The sequence below is a fragment of the Nannospalax galili genome, unplaced genomic scaffold (genome assembly GCF_000622305.1).
Source record: "Nannospalax galili isolate Female #2095 unplaced genomic scaffold, S.galili_v1.0 scaffold383, whole genome shotgun sequence".
In the NCBI taxonomy this organism is placed as follows: domain Eukaryota; kingdom Metazoa; phylum Chordata; class Mammalia; order Rodentia; family Spalacidae; genus Nannospalax; species Nannospalax galili.
This window is the reverse complement of record NW_008351346.1, coordinates 2,306,178-2,323,872: the sequence shown is the minus strand read 5'-3', so window position 1 is coordinate 2,323,872 and position 17,695 is coordinate 2,306,178. Positions and strand designations below refer to the sequence as shown.

Genomic DNA, 17,695 nt, shown 5'->3' with positions numbered 1-17,695 from the left:
ATCAAAGTGCCCTTTTCATATGGTTGGTTGGGAAACTGCATGTTAGGTTCTTTGACAATGACACAGGGAGCCACAGCTGGCATTACCTAAATTTAACAGCTGGGGTGTGACCACAGGGATTTGGGGGCACTTGAAGGAAGGACAAAGAATACCAGACACACAGTCTCTGCAAAGTGGAACATGCCAAAGGGAATGTGACATTGGGTGAAGCACTTTCCCCAAGAATTGGCTTAACCTATATATACAATCCTGTTTATTAATTCAGTTTATTCTAATCATGTTTATGTTCTTTTTAAAAAACCAACTACAATTTGGAGAGCCCCTGTTTCTGCCGAAGTTTGTGCCTTCCTAAAAGCAGAGCAGACAGTGATAGCAGAAGGCTTCTGTTTAGAAAAGGCTTGGGAACTGGTCACCACCTTCCTGTCCTTGCATCTCATAGCTCTCCAAGAGGCTGGAAACCAGCTCTGTATCACATGTAAGGGAGCGCCATCCAGAGCTGGCTTTCCCCTGAAGAAGCTAGGTAGAACAAATCCCTCACATTTTCTGAGGGTTAAAGAAGAAAATGGAACCTTTCTTTGCTGAGGCCTGGGTCTCTGAGCCTGGACTCAGAAATTCCCAGTGGTTCACGGCAGAGTTGTAGATCACCTCCAAAGTGGCAAGTTTTCCACACCTTCATCTGGGGCCTTCTGTTGCTCCAACACTGTGTACATCCCCAGACAGAACATTTCTGATTGAGAAACAGTGCTCAACTTAGTGATCATAACCAGCAGATTTGTTGGTATTTCCCTCTTCCATTTACAAGCATGTAAGTGTGGTTATGGAATATTAAGTTGAATGAAATCTAAGACATCATCTATTTTAAGCCCTTCATTTTGTAGTTAAGGAAATTGAAGTTAAATGCCTAGGCCAAGAATCACTGGTGGACACGCTGGTAGTACTAACTCTACTGCAGGGCTCTGTGCTGCCTCTTTTGATGTCTCACAAACGTGGTCAAATATGTGTTTGGGAACTAGTGCAGGAGTTGACTAATAGTGGAGGCACCTCCATAACTCTTATCTGTGGGTGTCCCCCTCCAGATGTTTAATTTGAGGTTTTCTAGAATGGCTGGCTAGTCCTTTAAGCAGTTTTTTTTGGTTTAAGAGGACCCAAGTTCCTAAAAAAGGGCTGATACCATATTTTACACTTTATGAAACTGTTTTTGTTTCATGTGTATGTGTGTGTGCACATGCACACATATGCCTATATGTAGAGCCAGGGGTTGGTATTGTGTGTCATTTCACACTGAACTTGGAACTCCCTGATTTGGCTACCCAGGAAGCCCGAGAGATACACCTGTCTCTTTCTCCTCAGCACTGGGATTACAGGCACACTGCTACATCCAGCTTTTTACATGTGATCCTCATGTTCCTCCCCAATCCCTTGGTTCCATTTTAACACCCAAAACATTGGAATAGGACACAGTTGATGTGATCAGAAAATACTGTAGTACAGCTTTTTAAATATTTTTAAACTTTTACGTGTATTAGTGTTATGCCTGCATGTATGTAAGTGAACCAATGTCATGCAGTGCCCACAGAGGCCAGAAGAGGGTTGTAGGGTCCCCTGGAACTGGAGTTATGAGCAGTTGTTAGTTGCCATGTGGGTTCTGGGATTTGAACCTGGGTCCTCTGTGAGATCAGTCAGTACTTTTAACCACTGAGCCATCTCTCCAGCTCTGTATAACAGATTAAAAAACATTTTAAAATATATTATTTGACAGTTCCATACAGGTCTATTTTCATCTTGTTCTTGCTCCATTATTCTTTCCTATCCCCTCCGATTAAAAAACATTTTAAAATATATTATTTGACAGTTCCATACAGGTCTATTATGTATTTTCATCTTGTTCTTGCTCCATTATTCTTTCCTATCCCCTCTACTCCCGCTGAATCCTTTCTTTCTCATAACAGGTTACCTCCTACCTCCATGTCTTTTTTATTCTCTAATGAGTTTAATTAAGGTTGTTTGCATGAGCAAGGACATGGGGTTATTTACTGGTGTATAGACAATTTACCAGTTGCTATACTACTAAAGAAAAATGACTCCTTTCCCCAGTGTATCCTTCTTGTTGGTTCGTAAAATAATGCTGTTTTATAATCAAATGTAGCTTATATTTGATGAAGTACAATATTTCATTTCCAGGACAGGTTTTGGAGATCATTTCAATGTTAACTATTTGTAGAGGTGAACAGGATGTGTCCAAGCTTGTGTTTTTAACTGTTCAGTCTGTACATAACACCCAGTACTGATGCTGGACAATCTGAAGAGAGGCTTTATAAGCAGAAGTGAGACACTGTCCACTTTCTCCTTCCAGTCTTTGAAATAAAATTACTTTGAAGTTAATCCTTAGGGGCCTGCAGTTTTGCAGTTGGCCTCTTGGATCTGGCCATGGTGCTGACTGTCCATAGACTTCTAGTATTGCCTTACAATGAATTCTGGGTCTAAAGTCTGGACCTAGGGCACATCTTTCACACTCATTGTTCACTTGCTGCTCTTGTATAAGCTTTACAACATAGCTCCAAGGAAGCCAACACAGGAAGATGATTTGAGTTAACTTGGTTTTCGATATGGCTAGTGAAATGCAGTGTCTTTATATACTTACCGAGCAGATGAAGAGGTGTCACTACACCTGCTGAAATCCCTTGCCACCGAGAAGAACGGAATCACCCAGGGCCCCAACCTGGAAAGTATAAGCAGCTGTCAACATTTAAAACACAGAAAGTGTTTAATTCAGAGAACTGATAGTGCAGCCTGTGAGGTGATGGAGACATGAACAGATGGGGATAGCCAGACAATCCCAAAATTAGCAGCAAGGGAAACAAACTTTCCTTAAGCCAAGACACTGAGGAAGTGATGCAACTGATGGGGCATATGGTGGAAACTGAAGCTGTAGGTGTGAACTGACACTGTGGGAAAATGCCACAGCTGCCAGACCCTAGGCAGAGGGAGGTCAAGGGAAGACCTTGTCTCCTCCCTGCTCTCTGAATTCCTTGTAAATGCTTCCCATTGAAGCCAGGCATAGGCAGAGACCCACAAAGGTTGGCATCCAGATGGCACAGAGCAAAGAGAAAGCGAGGAACATAGCTGAGCACCAGAAAACCCATAAAACAGACAAGGAAGAAAATCAGAGGCATCTAAGATGGTAGAAAGAAAAAATTGAAGTCAGTGTGTTAGTTCAGCAGTTTGAACTTTCTTTTTCTCCGAGTGGAAAGAAAGTATCTGGACTTCCCAGAGTGAACAAGTGTGCCGGATAGCTTTAGTGTCAACTTGACACACCTGGGTTGAGGGAGCCTCAATTGGGGAATTGCTTCCATTGTACTGGCCTGTGGCCATGTCTGTGGGGCACCTTCTTGATTGTTGAGTGATGTGGGAGCACCCAGCCCACTGTGGGTGGTGTCACCCCTGGGAGGTGGGCCTGTGTTGGATAAGAGAGCAAGCTGAGCAGGAGCCAGGGGAGCAAGCCAGTAAGCAGTGTTCCTCCATGGCCTGTGCTCCAGCTCCTGCCTCCAGGTTCCTGCCCTGAGTTCCTACCTTGGGCTCCCAGATGAACTGTGACCTGGGAGATGTAAACTCAATAAACCTTTTCCTCCCCAAGTTGGTATTGGTCAGAGTATTTTGTCACAGCAATGAAGAACAAACTAGGACAGAAATTAGTACCAGAGTGTGGGGAATTGCTGTGACAGACCTGACCTTGGTGTTTTGGGGAGGCTCGTGGAAGTGTTTGGAACTTTGGGCTGGAAAATCCATTGAGTGCTCAGAATTTGTTGCTTTGGAGCTTGGAACAGTCATGCTGAAAGAGCTGTGAACAGTGGGGGCCTGGCTTGTCAAGCTTCAAAGGGAAGCAGAGACTATCAGGGCTGTTCCTGTAATGTTTTGAATTGAGAATCTGTGGGTTCTGGTCAGCTGGGGCTGAAGAATCAGCTGTGATTAAGAAGAGACCAGAACATGAAGTGAGGCCTTTGCTTTGCTGGGACAATTGATGCTGGTTAGATGGGGCTGCAAGATCAGCTGTAAGTAACCGGACACCAGCATCACTGTGGTGAAATCTTCTGGGAGGTATTTCCCTAGGGTCAGCACACAGAGGGGACCTGAACCTCCATCTCTAGTTGGAAACAGGACTTGGTAATGTGTAAGAGTCTCCTGCATGGTTCTGGTGTTGAAAGTGTGAAGGGGTCACAGAGAGCAGCTGAGGCTTGGCGCTCTGAGAGGCCAGGAAAGGCCGTAGGTGAAAGTGTAGCTTCAGTTGCAGTTAAGACTCCAGGATTGTAGGGGTCATGGAGAGAATCTGAGGCATTGCACCCCAAGAGGCAAGAAGAGGCCATTGGTGAAGGTGTAGCCTCAGTTTCAGTGGAAACGCCAGCTTTTTGGAGATGCCAGGACTATGGGACGACCACCAAGGACAGCAGTAGGTGTGGAATGGAGCTGGCCTGGGTCTGCGAGACGAGCTGAGTGTGCTGTGGACTGCAGAGTCAGAGCTGCCAGTACCATTTGGAGCCCAGAAGATCGTGAGTGAATCCCAGACAGATGTCCAGCCTCGAGTTACTTTGCTGGACTTTGGTTTTGCTTAGGTGTGCCCGATTCTTCCCTTTGAAATAAGCCAATACTTGTTTTGGATTTTACAAAAGCCCATCCATGGTTAAGAGACTTTTAAAAGAGACTATATACTTCTAAGTGTTTGTATTTTTTAAGGACTGTGGAGTTTTCAAGGTTATACTGTCTTATGTTGTGATATTAATGTTAACATCATATCTTGGGGACAAGAATTGGAAAGCTTATGGTTTAATAGTGATGTGTTCATGTGTCAAGTGTGCTGGATAGCTTTAGTGTCAACTTGACACACTTGGGTTGAGGGAGCCTCAGTTGGGGAGTTGCCTCCATTGGACTGACCTGTGGCCATATCTGTGGGGCATCTTCTTGATGAGTGATGTGGGAGGGCCCAGCCCACTGTGGGTGGTGCCACCCCTGGGCAGGTGTGCCTGTGTTGGATAAGAGAGCAAGCTGAGCAGGAGCCAGGGGAGCAAGCCAGTAAGCAGTGATCCTCCATGGCCTGTGCTCCAGCTCTTGCCTCCAGGTTCCTGCCCTGAGTACCTACCTTGGGCTCCCAGATGAACTGTGACCTGGGAGATGTAAACTCAATAAACCCTTTCCTCCCTACGTTGATATTGGTCAGAGTATTTTGTCACAGCAATGAAGAAAAAACTAGGACAACAAGAGGGGGCAACATGTAGGTGAAGCCCTGGATTGGAGGTGACAAAGGACAGGGGTACCAGTTTCTTTCTCTTTTCTACTGTCTAACTATAGCTTCCTCTTCTTAGATTCAATCCAAGCCCCTCTGTTATGGCCTATGCTTAACCTACATGACCTAAACTCTGTTTCTTTTCCTCTGTAAATCACCTGTGATAGCTGAACACTCTGAGCCTGAGATGCTCTGCCCTCAGCTTACTGCTGCATTTACTTCTTTTGTCACCTTCAAATGTCACTTTCTCTGCAGTGTCTTAACCCCTGAGCATGCTGGCCACTCTGTCTAAAATACCAACTGTCACCACTGAAGTCTCCCTCATGGCTGTTTTCAGTATCTGCTTATCACTGTTTAAATTTGACTTTGATTCCAAAATGATTGAGTTCATCGTTTATTTATTGACCATGACTTCCCCATGGAAAGTAAGTTCTACTCAAGCATGGTGGCTCATCTGTTCTATTCACTCACTCTACTTTCTAATCTACAAAAGTGGCTGTATCATTATGTGTGTTCAATGACTGCTGTAGTTACGAACTTCAAAAAATCACTTTAAAGTGTGTTCTGATTATGTGCTTATATGGCTATCTCCCTGCTTGTGACCAAAGCTTTTTCTTTTCCTTCCTACTTTAAAAGTTGAAATCTGTCTCTCTGTTGCTCTCTGTCTCCTCTCTCTGTCTCTTTGTCTGTTTCTCTGTCTCTCTGTCTCTGTGTCTCTCTGTCTCTTTCCAGCTCTCTCTCTCTCTCTCTCTCTCTCTCTCTCTCTCTCTCTGTACATTCATTTCTGAGGCAGGGTTTCACTTCAAGCTGCCCTGGGACTCATCAGCCTACTGCCTCAGCCTCCCAAGTGCTGGGTTTATAGGAATACCCCACTATGCCTGACTTTATTTAGCATATTAATAAAGCTGTTTTGGATAGGATATCTGATGTCACTTCATGGATCTATAGTTGTGACAAGAATATTAATGGTTTGAATTTCTTGAAGGCTTACTCTGTACCTGTACAAGAAGCTATGATTTGGAGAAACGAATCAAGTTGTTTCCCAAAGAAAAGCATCAAACACAGGTCTCTGAGTCCAGGGCCCTTCACCTGCCCTTCACAGTCGCCCTCTATTGGCTCTGTGTTTTAGGAAATGGAAACACCACATCCTTTCCAGCCAGCCCTACTTACCTTCCTTCACTGCCCATCTCTCTTGTGCTAAAATAGTCTTGCTTTCTTCTCCATTCCTTTGTATTTATTTTCAGCAAACCTATCTCAAGTTTTCAATAGGTCTGGCAAAAGCCTACCCTGATCCCTATGACCATATTGGCCTCCCCTCTGCATTCTCTGGAATCTTGGATTTTATGAAAACTCTTCACCTCCAGTTTTGTAATTTGTAATCTTTCATCTCTTCACTACACTATAAGTTCTTGGAGGCAGAGACTCTGTCCTATTTAGATGAACACATGAGTGGTGGAAATATGAGGACCCTCTGTATACCGAAGCATGTTTATTTATCCCTGAAGATAAAGTTTCTATAAAACTAAGAACTCCTTTGGTGGGAAAGTGAAATTCAACTTGAGGGAAGGGTGGACTATGCAGTTCTCAGGTACACATCTATTGCATAGGGCAGGCCTATGCTAGAAAGTAAAATAGTGTTAACTTAGAACCCAACAGTAGAGTTAAGCTGTAGCTGCTGCTGTGGTCCACCAGCTGCCTACATCTCCCTGAAGCTCAGCTGTGCTCACAATGCCAACTTGTTCCCCATTTGCCAGTTCTTACCAATATCTGCAGAGATGAAGCAGTGGACCCCAAGGGAGGGCTCATTTTAAGACTTGATCTAGGACACTAAGTGAAGCAGACACATTTGGTGATGTTTATGTAGTGTGAGAGATGCAAACAGAAGGGCTGCTCAACACTCCGCCTTAGCCCTGGAAGAGGTGATAATGAAGAGAGGACGGAGAGAGTCACTGGAGCTTGAGGGTCAAGAAGAAATCCCTGGGATGGGGAAGCCCTTCAGCGGCTCATTGCTCTCCTGCCTTCCTGGATATATCCGTGGCTTTGGTGTCTAGTGGCTACCACAGGGACAAAGAGGAAGGCCATTCACGTGGTGGTAGTCTTGGTGACAAATACCAAGGCCAGTCCTGCTCATGGCAACCTTATGTTGCAGTAGACTATTATCCTCACCTTTTCCTCTAGTCATACCATTATATTCAAGTGAAAAACAGTATTTTTAAATATTCTTTCCTTTCCCCCCTAATTATCGTAGCCAATAGGAATCACTAAAGATTTGATTTAAATAGTTGAAAATGGACACAGATCTGAGCTGCCTGAAAGTGAGAAGGTATTATGGTTATTCATCCACACCTCTTCAGAGGATCTTTTCAAACCTCCAAATGTGGGCATGAAGCAGTGCAGTGTGGGAAAGGAAAGAGACCATTCTAGATCAGGGCTACTTCAACTTTTTCCATTCATGATTTTTTTTTTCCTCTGAGAAATTTTACATGACTTCCCCTCCAAGGTTTATATAGGAACCAAACATTTACTGATAATAAAATAAATAAGTTTATTTTAAATCAGTCTTTGGTGGAGATATAACTTTACCATTTATTAAAGATGAGCACAAACTTGCATACTAATGAGATGAATATGCTTACTTATGCTTACATAAAGAATTAACTGTTGACTGAATATTTGATTCTGCAAGACACAGATCATCTTCAGCATTTTGCATAGTTGGTCAGTATTTTGATTTTATAATCATCAATACTGAGAATGCTGCTTTGCATAAATACATAATATAAAATGGCAGCATGTTTGTGGTAATTTTAAAAATTGTTGCAAATTCTATCCTAATCCTAAACCAAAATTCATTTAATTATTTCTTAAAATGAAACTCGTGAACAACCCAAGCAGCAAGGTTTTTTTTTAACAAATCAAACATTCTAATTCAATATAATCCAAAGACAGACTAATGCGATGCATCCTGAGGAGCGATGGTAGGAAAATACCAAAAATGTTTTCCATAACTAACCATATATTTGGAGAAGGGCAGAAAACTTTGTATGTATAGGACAAACACTGAAATTCATGATGCAGGATAGTCTTGAGTCTTAGCCATGTGTCCAGGCAGTATCTGTTGGCATTGTTCGATGTTAAGGCACACACAGCATGAAGTATTCATGTTGTCTGTCCCCAAGGCCGCCTTGAAGTCTTTCAAAGCAACATGGGTGAGCAATGTCAGAGACACCTTGAATTCATTATGAGTTTGATTTTGAGTAAATTTTTATTCATTGCCTGTTCAGAAACCTTTTACTGTTATCAAACTTTTCACAACCCCTGCATTTATGACCCCACAGTTTAATAGTGATTGATTCTCTGTATGGTTCTAGCAGCCAACACATCTCCAGTTCAGTTCAAACTAGAAAGCCAGAGACTCCATCCCAGACCTACAGAATCAGAAGGCCTGGGGGCTGACCAGTAGTCAGTTTTCTCATAGCCCTCCAGGGGCTTCTGAGGTGTTTTCTACTTGATAACCACTGGTCTAGGTTTTAGACTGCAATTGTAATGATCTTAAGGCAGCCCAACACAAAATCTTAAACTTACTTGAAACATTATGACATTATTTTTTTGTTGGGGGGGCGTGGTTTTCCTTATAACCTGTTTGTGAGGTTCTTGAAAGTGAGATCCATCGATGATAGGACAGTGTTGCAATATCAAAATCTTGGTCATATCTGAGTTTCCAAATTTTAGCATATTATCCAACACCCTTCAACTCCCCAGCCACCTAGAAGCATGTAGTCTTGTTCCCTTTTTAACTTGGAGGGGTTATTAACCCTTTTTCTTTCAACCTTGCTTTGAAATGATTTAATTTTGCTCAGACAATTTATTCTCCTGAAAACTACTAATTAATGCAGTAAAATTGGACTACTCAAAACAGGAATGGTGTTCAGCCCACTGAAGTCATGTTCTAAATCAGAGCAAACACACTCATCTTATTAATATAAGCTAATAGGATGCCATGCATATCACACTGTGCCTGGTGACCATGGGGCAGCTGAACTAATGAGCTTTTATCTAGACTGAGCTGCTTGAAACCCAAACAACTGAATTAACTTATTATGAGCTTCACAGTGTCCCTCTTGGAGGCTGGCCAGATCAAAACAGAACAGGTTTCATTTAGTATATGTGTCCATGTTTGGTTTGAGTGCAAGGAGGGTTGGTAAGCAGGAATCCTCTGATGCTGTGTTTCCAGTGTGTGACAGACGCTTGCATAGACACAATCAGTATTTGTATCCCTGTTCAGCAGTTTGGATTGCATGTGCGTGTGTGTTTTTATCAGATTGGAAGGTGAAAGATGGAAGAATTTAGAAAGGGAAGGATGTACTGTATGAGTGGAGGATGGGCAGCAAAGGGAAAGAAGCAGGGTAGGTGTTAGCCTAAGAGCTTTCAAATGTGAAAAGGCTCCAAGATGATGCAATTCAACAGTAATTCCACCATTCAGGGCCAATACCATCCTGATTCCCCACATACCTCCCAAACACAAGGTCTCCCTTCATGAGCACTGGCCCTTTGAGGAAGGCAGAAGGTAAGGCATCCACTGTGGCCAGCAGCCAGCACTCAGGAGTGGAGACTCAGCTCCCCTTTGGGGCCTGCTTGGCTGCCTGAGCAGGATGTCCTGGCTCTGACCTGCCTGGCCCCTCCCCCTAGCCTGGCACAGAACCACGGTCTGCAGCGGACATCTCTGAACAAAGGTGTCTTTCTTGGAACAGTCCACGTATGGCCTCACTCAGGAGCGCAGCTTAGCTTTTGTCTGCTCAGCTCCTGAAATGCTTCTGATTGGGGAGCTTCCCAGGGCTTGCCTCTGTGGATTGCAGTGGACTGAAGGGTACTATGGGGAGGGACCCGGAGAGCAGGGCCTGGGTGAGGAGCAAACAGACTGCAGCGGAAATTTAAATGAGCTGTCCTTTAGGGATGGAAAAGAATGGCTTTCTTAGGAGGAATACCACAGATATCTACTCTCCAAGGAAAGCCTCCCCTTCAAGCCTTTTCTTTCCTCACTCATTAATAACAGCAACACAGCCTGCAGTTGCCCAGCACCTGACATTTTACAAGCACAAGGTATCCTTGGTTCTTCACCATTGCTCAGTGAGGCCTGGCAGACAGGCAGATGAGGGGGAGGTGGAGCATAGATAGAAGAAAGAGTCCCAGTTTTGTGCCCTGAGGCAAGACATCACCTCAGACCTCCTGAGCATCAGTTTAGTCACCTGTAAAAAGCAGATAACAATGCATTTCTTTTCTCCTATAGCTGTAGCAGAAACAGTGAACCGATTCAAACAGTAAAATGATGAATCTCAAATTTTAGGCATTTAAAAATCATTTTGTAGGTGAAGAAAATGAGTCTCAGGATCAGAGTTTTAATCCATGAATGTATAAAGTTGAGTAGCAAATAAAGAGCAAAACTTCCATGTCCCTTTTTGTCATCACAGTTACCTTATACTACTCTGTATGTGTTTTCTGAATAAAGAATAAAGTTGCAGGTCTGGGGAGACAAAGCGCTGGATTTTCCCTACACTTGGATGGGGACACGCACAGGCCGTTGTCATTTGTTTATGCCTGAATTGCAGGTTAAGAACCTTATTTCCTTCTTCCCTACAAGTGTGTGCATCTGGGAATGACCGACCACTCTAGCCTTGTGTGTACTGTGGCAGGTTCTTGAACCTCTCTGAGGTTGTGTTTCTTTTGTAGTTGGAGAGTTCAATGCCGTGTTGAATGATGATAAAACGTACTCTGGACAGGGGCCCTGGCACAGAACTGATGCTTGGATCATGTGCATCTTATTACAAAATGGACATGGGCTGGTGTTGTCTTCCCATAAGCACAGCTATTCAGGGCCGGATGTCTATGTCTTCCCTGATCCACAGTGCCGTGCACTCTGACCTCTCCCAATTTGCTGTGGCCATGCAACGCCTTCCTCCAAGACTCAGGTCTCATTAACACTGATGACATCATTCTTTGCCAATGAGCCCTAGGCAAACTTTCAGCCCTATTCTCCCTTCCCTGAGATGAGCATGCACATCGCTGCTGTGGATCCCGAACCTTCCCTCGAAATCCAAGCAGGATGAGCTCTTCTTTGGAACCTCTGTTTCTTCCCTTGTGGCTCTCCAAGCCTCCCTTTGTTCTTAGCCTCTTTATTCTCTAACCTCTCTCCATTCATTAACTCCTCTTTCTAAAATATTCACCTTTTTATCTCCAGTTTTTGCCATGCATGAAAACCTTGACCACCTACTCTTTTTATTCTTATGGTCTCCCATTTGCTAACATCCCTAACTCATTTTACCATTCCTTAAGCTCAATGGGTTATTCTCATACTTATTTATCCACTCAACATGCATGATGGGGCTGAGGGTGTTGTGATTCTATGTTAAGAACCTCCATTCCCTGGTAAATGTCTGCCTTCCATGCTACTAAGCTGTCTTCTTTCTGGGTGTCGCACTCCCTGCCTCGTCTCCTGCCAGGTTACCTCTCCTCTGTTCATTTTTTGCATCTGTGCAGCCTTCTCTAAAACTTTCTCCTCACTGGATCTTTTTGTGTTCTAGGTCTTTCTTTCCTCTGAGCACAGGCTGAATCCTCTTCATCCCTGTGTCTCAGTTGACCTTGTGTAGAGCATCTCACCTGAGCCCACAATAACTGATGTTTGAGAATGTGATTTAATGAATAACTTCCCAGTGAAATCTTGTGTGTGTGTGTGTATGTGTCCGTAAGTGTGCAAGTGTGCATGCACATGTGTACAAATGTGTGTGGAGGCCAGAGAACAACCTTAAATGTCCTTCTCAGGTGCCACCCACCTTGTTTGTTGAGACAGGGTTTCTCACTACCCTTGAAATCCCCAATTAGGCTATGATGTTGGCAGTGAGCATCAGGGGTCCATCTGTCTCTGCCTCCACAGCACTGAGATTACAAGCATAAGCCATTATGGCTGGGTTTTGTTGTTGTTTTTGTTTTTGTTTTTCTTTTTCTTTTTAATATCGGTTCTGGGGGTTTGAAGTCAAGTCCTCATGATTGTCAGGCAAGCACGCTAGAGACTGAGCTGTCACTCCAGGTCCTAGTCAAATCTTTTGTTAGAATGTTTTGCTGGTATGAGCTAACCTTCCTTGAAGAACTTTGTATCAGGCACTTTTAAAATAGTAGCTGTGTAGACTGTGCTTCTGGAGACCTGCACTCTTGCCTCCTGGATGTCAACAACACTTTGAGTTCTTTATAACTAGAGAAGAACACAGCTATTTTCAGGAAGAATGGAATTCCAGTCCCATAGTGCAAGGTGGTGAGTGAGATAGCTTCCTATAGATCCTGTCTTCGTAAATTCCTCCCTTGTTTCTTCCCCTCCTTCCTTTACCCACAACAAATCCCAGACCCTTCCTCTACTCCCCCAGCCTCAGAGACATTTATGAGGCTCATCACTGGGGAAGCACTGAGTCTGTTCCTGCCTCCTCCTTTCCCAGCATGAGGGACCTTTGTCCCCCTTCCCTCCCTCTCACCTCTTGGGCCAAGGTCAATAGCCTTACGCCCTGTTTATGGGCGGTTGGGATTTTTCCAACAAACTGAAATGAATCTACAAGGCCCCACAGGTAGTGCCGCTCTGTCTCCTAGCTGTAAAGCATGCTGGTTCTTTCATCTGTGATTGCTTATGTCATAAATGAGTGGGAGGAAAGACAGTGGGGGAAGCAGCCGCCCTGAACCAATCCAGACTTGTTTTTTTACCAAGAAAGGGGAAAGAAAGGCCCTGAGAAACATGTTTAAACTTTGTGCCAAGTCAATTCATTTCACTCTGGTAGGCTGTGCGTGGAGACTTAATCTCTGGGCTTCCCCACAAGGAGTCAGATTTATGCAGTGCTTGTGTCTAAATGGCCTCCAGGGATGTTGACATTTGTTGTTGGAGAGCAGAGAGTGGTGTTCCTTTCATCTCCACAGAGGGGTGTCAGCTTAAATTATGAGGGATCGCTCCAGCCTGCATCTGGGTGTGGGAGTATCTGGCAGTGGAGGGCGCCTGCTCCCTCTGCTCCACTTCTTTGCTGTTTGAAGCTTTTCTGCCATCTTCTGCTCCCCAGGGTTCCTGCTGGCTCTGGGAGAGGTCTCCCCGCTCTTTCAATATTTTCCTGTCCTTTGGATGAATAGACAAGTGTATATTTCAGGGACTGCATATTCTCAGGGAAAAGTTTGCCGAGTCTGACAGGCCTGGTTCACTGAAAGAGAGAAGAGAGGAGTCTTCGTGACTGTTCCCATAGCTTAGAGAGTCCAAGAAACAGTCACAGAACAGCATCAGGCCCCTGATACTGGCACATGGTAGCTGGAGGTGGATTGATGGGTAGAGATGAGCAGTTCCTGGGACACCAAAGTGTCCTCCATGCCTCCATCTTCAGGATCTGTCTCACATGGACCCAATAGGACAACTAGAGGTCCACACTGGTGACTGTTCGATGGGATGTATACATTTTGATGGAGAGGCAGGAGGTTGGGTGAGGTCTAGGGAAGGAGTTAGCACACTGCAGCACATAGACCACATCTAGACTGGTGTCTGGTATGAGGATGTAGGCTGATTAGGACATAGCTGTGCCCATCGTGTTGCCCATCGCTGCTTTTGGGCTATGATGGCAGTGCTGAGGATAGAGGGTGGGCTATGAACTGAGGCCATAGGGTCTGCAAAGTCTTAAAGATTTACTGTCAGGAATTTTACAGTTTGGAGACTACTTAGGAGGGAAAACAGGACCAGAGTAGAGAGAGGAGGTATGGAGATGCAGCCATGAAGAACGAGAGGGAGGAAACTACCGCAAACTGACGCACTCCAGAGACAAGCCACTGATGCCTCTTCCCTTCCTCTCCTCCCTTTTCCTCCTCCTGGACACAAATGTTTTCCTGTCTGTCGTCTATGGTTATAGATAGAAAGGGTTATATAGATATAGGGTTATAGTGATAGGATTATAGATAAAAAGAGTAGCCATCATCCATAAGACCCTCAGCATCCTCCAAACATGGGCACCAAGGGTCAGCCTAGAAAGAGATGGTCTTCTTCCCCCTCTCCTCATGGGCTCATGAAGGGATAGCAGCTCTTGGAGAATGTGCTTGTGTCCTAGGCAAGACCAAGTATGGTGGGAGACAGAGGGGGACCCCAGAGGCCCTCAGCTGCCCTGCTGAGGACAAACCAGAAATTACACCTTCCTCTGGAACTAACCCAAACACCATCTCTTCCTCTCCCTTGTCACAAATATTCACACAATAGCATTCCTCTCATGGTCATTAACCTGGGGGGGCGGAGGGGAGAGAGAATGCTCATAGCAGTACCAAACCTTAACCCTGACCTCCCATCAATATGAGTCTGTTAACTAAGAACATGTGTCAAAGATCAAGAATGTACTGTGCTGAAATAATAGTAATTATTATTTATGGAACACCTGTCACATTTTATACAAAGTAAACCCTTTACAGGTTGCATCTTATTTCATTCTAACAATGTTATTTTTTCTGCTGTCTTGATGGAGAGTGTGTTAGGATCAAACACTGTGTCTGGTAGAGGGAATTGAAACATGACTGTTTCTGAGTCCAAAGTCCATGCATGCAGACAGCATGCCACATTACTTTCCTGGATAGTGTCAACATATATGGGCCATTGTTATGATTTTAGATTTTACATTTTCATTAGTCACACAGATTATCCAAAGTTTCAATACACATTTGCATCAAACTATATGAGAAATTACTTACTCCATAAGACACTTGCAAACACCATTTTATTGACAACGCTGGCAGAAGACATGAGGTTTCTGCAGATCTTCCAATTTCATTTTAAAGTATAATTTACACTGAGGATGTCCTGGTTGTCATTTGCAGTGCTAGCCTTCAGGCTCAGCCTGTTTTTAGTTATCTGCCTTCAGGAGATCTGCATGTCACTTGGGCTGAGATTTCAGTCCCATTTCCTCAGAAATGTCACTGAAGGATCAGTCATACCAGAAGAGCTTCCTCTTCACTCTGTTATAGAGAATCATTGGCTCAATAAATGAGGGTCAAGGGAGTCTCCAACCAGTGGCAGCAATAGGATCTTACAGAGGTGAATATGTACAGATATGACTTTGTTTTTCTATCTTTGGCCTCTTGGGGGATCATCTTATTTTACTGAGGCTTTACTTTCAATGTTTGTTTTCTACTTTCTAGTCAGCAAACCTTCTTGGATCACCTTTGAACCCCTTTGCACAGGTATGACTAAGCTCATGCCTGGGAAAAAGCAGTCTCAGAGCTAGGGGCATCACTCTCCTTGTGAGGACTATGGTGTTAATGTTCCTTAATCTCTCACCATCTTTTATTTGTACTTTGGTGTGGAGTGAGGCACCAGGAAAACATAACCTTTCTACAGCATATGATAAGCATTACCTTACCTGTGTGCTGGGGTCATAGGAGCTACCTCATACACAGCAGTGGTGCCCCTGGGTTACCCATTGGGTGAGTGTTATTGTCATCTAGCTGTAAAGGAGGAAAACAGCTGGGAAATGGTGGATATGTCATAGCTAGCAAAGGGATATACTTCTAACATGGGGCAGGACTTGCCTGCCTACCTCAGCCTCCTTGAAGTTCAGGGGATTCACAACCGAGTGTCCACTTCATATTTAAGCTATGTGTTTAAATGTTCATAGAAAGAAAAAAACTTTGCTCTTTCACATAAAAGAAATATTTGGCTCAGGTAGAGCCCCAATAGAACTCAACTCATCTCCAAAGTAAAAAACCATAAACAAATATGCCTACCTTACTGAAGAGGTAAGATTGAATAAAGACAGTGTATGTTGCATCTAGTGAGTAGATTCTTCCTCTAGGCTGTTTTGAACTAGCAGAAGGGATTGGAGCATGTTAAACACTTGGGGTAAAGGTTTCACTGGAAGAGGGAAGACAGGGATCTCCATAGGACTTGGAGATAATGGAGGGTCTCTGGACCAGTTAGCTTTCTTTTGCTGTGATAAAGCATTGACCAAAACAAACTCTGGGAGGAAAGTGTTTATCTGGCTTATAGCTCACAGTCCATCACCAAGGGAAACCACAGCAGGACAGGAACCTGGAGGCAAGAACTGAAGCACAGACCATGAGAGAATGCTACTTACTGGCTTGCTCCTCTGGCCTATGCTTGGCCTGCTCTTTTATACAACTCAGGACCACCTGCCCAGGGATGGCACCATCCATAGTAGGGTGGTCCCTCTCACATCACTGAGCAATCAAGGAAATGCCTCACCCGACATGTCTGTAGGCCGGTTTGATAGGGGTAATTCTCCAATCGAGAGTCCCTCTTCCCAGCTGTGTCAAGTGAAGGTATCCAGGACAATTAACCCCTTGTCAATCCCCTGACACACAGATACACCACTATTAAACCATAGCCTTTCTTGTTTCTTCCTGAGATTTAGTGCTAATATCACAATATAAATACAAGACAGTCTTTAAAAGATCCCCAAATTCTATTACTTAAATGTTCACTGTCTTTTTAAAATAAGCAAAAGTCTCTCAACTGTGGCCTCCTGTAAAATAAAAAAAACAAGTTACATGCTTTCTTATTTCAAAAGGGAATAACTGGGCACACTTAAGTAAAACCAAAGTCTAAGAGCGTAGCTCAAATGTCAGACATCTTCAAAATGTCGACATTAAATGTCAGATTCATGATCTTCTGGGCTCCAAAGGACTTGGGCAGTTCTTCTTCTCTGGCTCTTCCAACCACAGACCAGCTGTACTCCACAACCATCATTACTGTCCTTGGTCATTATCCCACAATCCTGGCATCTCCAACATGCTGGAGTCTCCTCTGCAACTGAGGGTGCACCTTCATGAGTGGCTTCTCCTGGCCTCACATGGTACCAAGCCTCCGATTTTCTCTACGAGCCCTTCATGCTTTCAAAACCAGTACCATGTAGAAGACTCTTACACACTACCAAGTTCTGCTGCCAGCTTGATGTACAGCCTCAGGTCTTCTCTGGACCACAGCTTCTGTGTGCTGACCCTGAGGAAATATTTCCCAGAAGATTTTACCTAATGATGCTGGTCTCTTCTTAGTCACAGCTGAATTTTCAGTGCCAGCTGACCAGCATTGATTGCCCCAGTAAAGCAAAAATTGTTTTACTTCCAAAAATTAATGGCCCAGATAGAGTCTTTGAGGGACTCTTAAACTTCCCTTTGAAACTTCACAAGCCAGGCCTCCATCACCTACTTTTCTTCAGCATTTTCTTCCAAGATCCCACAGAACAGTTCACTAACCTCTAAGCATTCAACAGCTTTTCCAGCCCAAAGTTCCAAACACTTACACAATCCTCCCAAAAATACCAAGGTCACATCTGTCACAGCAATATCCCACTCTCTGGTACCAATTTCTGTCTTAGTTTGTTCTTCATTGCTGTGACAAAATACTCTGACCACTAC

General features: G+C 44.0%; 1 protein-coding gene across 1 annotated transcript in view; it reads left to right on the top strand.

Moving 5' to 3' along the window:
* Lmx1a (LIM homeobox transcription factor 1 alpha) overlaps positions 1-17,695 on the top strand; it is a 183,939-nt gene that overhangs the window by 131,817 nt on the left and 34,427 nt on the right. The window lies entirely within an intron of this gene.